General features: G+C 43.4%; 1 pseudogene; it reads left to right on the top strand.

Moving 5' to 3' along the window:
* Positions 1-2843: 2843 nt before the first annotated feature.
* On the top strand, positions 2844-3685 carry LOC129557088 (ras-related protein Rab-22A pseudogene; annotated as a pseudogene).
* The last annotated feature ends 2127 nt before the right edge of the window (positions 3686-5812 follow it).

Raw genomic sequence — 5812 nt, 5'->3', positions numbered from 1 at the left:
AATGATGAAGAAGCTGAAGTTGAATAGTTCTATGAAGACCTACCAGACCTTCTAGAACGAACCCCCCAAAAAGATGTCCTTTTCATTATAGGGGTCTGGAATGCAAATGTAGGAAGTCAAGAAACACCTGGAGTAACAGGCAAATTAGGCCTTGGAGTACAGAATGAAGCAGATCAAAGGCTATTAGTTTTGCCAAGAGAACACACTGGTTATAGCAAATACCCTCTTCCAACAACTCAAGAGAACACTACACATGGATATCACCAGATGGTCAATATCGAAATTAGATTGATTATATTCTTTGCAGGCAAAGATGGAGAAGTTCTATACAGTCAGCACAAACAAGACCAGGAGGTGACTGTGGCTCAGATCATGAATTCCTTATTGCCAAATTCAGACTTAAATTGAAGAAAGTGGGGAAAACCACTAGACCATTCAGGTATGACCTAAATCAAATCCCTTATGATTACACAGTAGAAGTGACAAATAGATTCAAGAGATTAGATATGATAGACAGAGTGCCTGAAGAACTATGGAATGAGGTTTGTGACATTGTACAGGAGAAAAGGATCAAGACCATCCCCAAGAAAAAGAAATGCAAAAAAGCAAAATGGCTGTCTGGGGAGGCCTTACAAATAGCTGTGAAAAGAAGTGATGCCAAAAGCAAAGGAGAAAAGGAAAGATATACACATTTGAATGCAGAGTTCCAAAGAATAGCTAGGAGAGATAAGAAAGCCTTCCTCAGTGATCAGTGCAAAAAAATAGAGGAAACAATAGAATGGAAAAGACTAGAGATCTCTTTAAGAAAATTAGAGATATCAAGGGAACATTTCATGCAAAGATGGGCTCGATAAAGGACAGAAATGGTATGGACCTAACAGAAGAAGAAAATATTAAGAAGATGTGGAAAGAATACACAGAAGAACTGTATAAGAAAGATCTTCATAACCCAGATAATCATGATTTTATGATCACTCACCTGGAGCCAGACATCCTGGAATGTGAAGTCAAGTGGGCCTTACAAAGAATCAATATGAACAAAGCTAGTGGAGGTGATGGAATTCCAGTTGAGCTATTTCAAATCCTAAAAGATGATGCTGTGAAAGTGCTTCACTCAATATGCCAGCAAATTTGGAGAACTCAGCAGTGGCCACAGGACTGGAAAAGGTCCGTTTTCATTCCAATTCCAAAGAAAGGCAATGCTAAACAATGTTCAAACTGCTACGCAATTACACTCATCTCACATGCTAGTCAAGTAATGCTCAAAATTCTCCAAGTCAGACTTCAACAATACATAAACCATGAACTTCCAGATGTTCAAGCTGGTTTTAGAAAAGGCAGAGGAACCAGAGATCAAATTGCCAAAACCATTGCATCATTGAAAAACCAAGAGTTCCAGAAAAATATCTACTTCTGCTTTATTGACTATGCGAAAGCCTTTGAATGTGTGGACCACAAAAACCGTGGAAAATGCTTAAAGAGATGGGAATACCAGACCACCTGACCTGCTTCTTTAGAAAGCTGTATGCAGGTCAGGAATCAACAGTTGGAACTAGATATGGGACAACAGACTGGTTCCAATTAGGGAAAGGAGTATGTCAAGGCTGTATATTGTCACCTTGCTTATTTAATTTTTATTCAGAGTACATCATGAGGAATGCAGGGCTGGATGAATCACAGGCTGGAATCAAGATTGCCGGGAGACATATTAATAACCTCAGATATACAGATGACACCACCCTTATGGCAGAAAGTGAAGAAGAACTAAACGGTCTCTTGATGAAAGTGAAAGAGGAGAGTGAAAAAGTTGGCTTAAAGCTCAACATTTAGAAAACTAAGATAATGGCATCTGGTCCCATCACCTCATGGCAAATAGATGGGGAAACAGTGGAAACAGTGACAGATTTATTTTTGGGGCTTTAAAGCAGTGCAAATGGTGACTGTAGCTATGAAATAAAAACATGCTTTCTCCTTAGAAGAAAAAATATGACCAACCTAGACAGCATATTAACTTTGCCATCAAATGTCCATCTAGTTAAGGCTATGGTTTTCCCAGTAGTCATGTATGGATGTGAGAGTTGGACTATTAAGAAAGCTGAGTGCCGAAGAATTGATGCTTTTGAACTGTGGTGTTGGAGAAGACTCCTGAAATTTCCTTGGACTGCAAGGATATCCAACCAGTCCATCCTAAAGGTGATCAGTCCTGAATATTCATTGGAAGGACTGGATGTTGAAGCTGAAACTCTAATACACTGTCCACCGGATGCAAAGAACTGACTCATCTGAAAAACCCTGATGCTGTGAAACATGGAAGGCAGGAGGAGAAGGGGACGACAGAGGATAAGATGGTTGACTGGCATCTACGACTCTATGGAAATGATTTTGAGTATACTCCTGGAGGTGGTGATGGACAAGGAGGCCTGGCGTGCTACAGCCAATGGGATCATACAGAGTCAGGCATGACTGAGCAACTGAACTGAACTGAGAATAAAAGAAGGCCATACTCAAAAATATTTTTAGACTCTGCCTTCTCTGTGGTCTGTTTTGTTGTCTTTGAAGATATAATAGCTGGATTAATTCATTTATTTGCATGAATTTCTTTTAAAACTGTAGATTCCTGGATCTTACCTACAATCCTATTGCCTCAGAAACTCTAAGGAACTTGCAGCTTCATACACAGATCCCAAACAGTGATGAGAACAAAGTTGATTACATGCCTCTACCACCATTTCTCTTTCTCATAGGAGGATATCAGTGTCGTCTTTGAGGAAGTGTTCTTTGTACTACATAGGTGTCAAAATGGACTAAATGTCTCTTAAGAATTCCTTTCACTCTTCAGCTGACCGGCCGCTGTCCCAAGATGGCAGCAGTCGTGGCACCTGGGAAACTGTCCAGGCTGCTGAGATGGGCTCCGCGTGGCTGGCAACAGCCGGATTGGGCCAAGGGTCAGCAAATGGGACACAGTGGCTTCTGCATGCCCTGCAGCCAGGGTTAGGCCTTGCGGTGGTGGCGCTGGGGAATACTCGTGCTGGGCCCAGCCTATCTGTCAATTTAAGATGGCAGTGGGCCTGCGCCCCGGGGTCCCAGGCCATGGCGCTGAGGTAGCTCAAAATGTGTCTGCTGGAGGAAACAGGTGTATGTATATCAAGTATTGTGTGGTGGTTCGTGGAAAACAGTTTTGATCCGAACATCAACCCAACAATAGGAACCTCTTTTATGACCAAGACTTTCCAGTACCAAAATGAGCTACATAAATCCTTCATCTGGGATACAGTTGGACGAGAACGATTTCCTGCCTTAGCGCCAATGTACTACCAAGGCTCGGCTGCAGCTATAACTATTTACGACATCATGAAACATTTTCAACATTAAAGAATTGGGAAAAAAGCTTTGACAGCAGGGTCCACCCAACATTGTAGTTGTCATTGCAGGAAATAAGTGTGATCTTATCGATGTAAGAGAGGTCATGGAGAGAGATGTCAAGGACTACACCAACTACATTCATGCAGTCCTTGTGTGGACCAGAGTGAAGAACAAGATAAACATAAACGAACTCTTTATATAAATTAGTCAAAGAATTCCATCCACTGACACCAGCCTGCCTTCTGCAAGCCCACCTTTCAGCCAGCCAGAAAGTGCTTCAAACTGCAGAGAGCCTTTGGAGCCTAAGCAGAGCTGCTGCTGACTGGGCCTACGCCCGGGGCTCCCAGACTAAGTAGCTGGTCCTGACAGGCGTCGGAGGGCTGGGCCCCTCCTACGGGGTTCGCCTGCCAGTCTTGGATTCTTTTTGGGCAACTGAGATTCATAGGAATTGACTGGTTCGGTCTCCTCTCTAGAGACTGCAGCAGTAATACGTCAGTCTATGGACTTCTGTCCTGTAAAAGATCTCTGTGTACACAGGGACCGCATCATTGGCTCCTGATGTTGCTGAGAAGGAATGTACAGTTGTGTGAATGGTAGGATGAGATCACTGAGTAGCTTTGTAGTCAAGATTCTATGTCACATTTGTAAAGGAAAAGTGAGTGCTTTCATGGTTCTCGAGGGAAAAAAAAAAGTCATTGTGTATACATTCCTTCCCTTGTTTTCCCATTGCCCATTGCCACTGTTAGAGGGAGTGATAACATTTAGAGTGTATGCAGTTCCCACCCTGAGGGATGGCAGTTATGATTGTCTGAAGCTGACGTGGGTTGTTTCTGAGGCTGATGGAGAGGCACCCACCCACATTGTCTCTGACACAATCTCCGTTGGGCACAGCAGCCCAGGACCCTGTCACACGCGTATCCCCAGGCATATCACCGGCACCTTTTTAAGTAAGCTCTGACGACCAAGATAGTCACGATAACGTGATCACTGACCTAGAGCCAGACATCTTGGAATGTGAAGTCAAGTGGGCCTTAGAAAGCATCACTACAAACAAAGCTAGTGGAAGTGATGGAAATCCCGGTGAGGTACTTCAAATCTTGAAAGATGATGCTGTGAAAGTGCCGCACTCAATATTTTAGCAAATTTGGAAAACTCAGCAGTGGCCACAGGACTGGAAGAGGTCAGTCTTCATTCCAATCCCAAAGAAAGGGAATGCCAAAGAATGCTCAAACTACCGCACAATTGCACTCATCTCACACGCTAGTAAAGTCATGCTCAAAATTCTCCAAGCCAGGCTTCAGCAATATGTGAACCTGAACTCCCAGATGTTCAAACAGGCTTTAGAAAAGGCAGAGGCACCAGAGATCAAATTGCCAACATCCGCTGGATCATGGAGAAAGCAAGAGAGTTCCAGAAAAACATCTATTTCTGCTTCACTGTGTGGATCACAATACACTGTGGAAAATTCTGAAAGAGATGGGAATACCAGACCACCTGACCTGCCTCTTGAGAAACCTGTATGCAGGTCAGGAAGCAACAGTCAGAACTGTACATGGAACAACAGACTGGTTCCAAATAGGAAAAGGAGTACGTCAAGGCTATATATTGTCACCCTGCTTATTTAACTTATATGCAGAGTACATCATGAGGAATGCTGGGCTGGAAGAAGCACAAGCTGGAATTAAGATTGCTGGAAGAAATAACAATAACCTCAGATATGCAGATGACACTACCCTTATGGCAGAAAGTGAAGAGGAACTCAAAAGCCTCTTGATGAAATTGAAAGAGGAGAGTGAAAAGTTTGGCTTGAAGCTCAACATTCAGAAAAAGAAGATCATGGCATCTGGTCCCATCACTTCATGGGAAATAGATGGGAAAACAGTGGAAACTGTCAGACTTTATTTTTGGGGGCTCCAATATCACTGCGGAGGCTGATTGCAGCCATGAAATTAAAGACGTTTACTCCTTGGAAGGAAAGTTATGACCAACCTTGATAGTATATTAAAAAGCAGAGACATTACTTTGTCAACAAAGGTCCGTCTAGTCAAGGCAATGGTTTTTCCCGTGGTCATGTATGGATGTGAGAGTTGGACTGTGAAGAAAGCTGATCGCCGAAGAATTGATGCTTTTGAACTGTGGTGCTGGAGAAGACTCTTGAGAGTCCTTTGGATTGCAAGAAGATCCAACCAGTCCATTCTAGAGGAGATCAATCCTGGGTGTTCATTGGAAGGACTGATGCTAAAGCTGAAACTGCAATACTTTGGCCACTTCATGCGACGAGTTGACTCACTGAAAAAGACTCTGATGCTAGGAAAGGTTGGGGGCGGGAGGAGAAGGGGACGACAGAGAATGAGATGGCTGGATGGCATCAGCGACTCTGTGGACATGAGTTTGAGTGTACTCCGGGAGTTGGTGATGGACAGGGAGGCCTGGCGTGCTGTGATTCATG

The sequence above is a fragment of the Moschus berezovskii genome, chromosome 7 (genome assembly GCF_049115385.1).
Source record: "Moschus berezovskii isolate FMDL1 chromosome 7, NW_MosBer_1.0, whole genome shotgun sequence".
NCBI classification, from domain to species: Eukaryota; Metazoa; Chordata; class Mammalia; order Artiodactyla; family Moschidae; genus Moschus; species Moschus berezovskii.
Note: the sequence above shows the minus strand (reverse complement) of the source record. Positions and strands in the feature narration are given on the sequence as shown.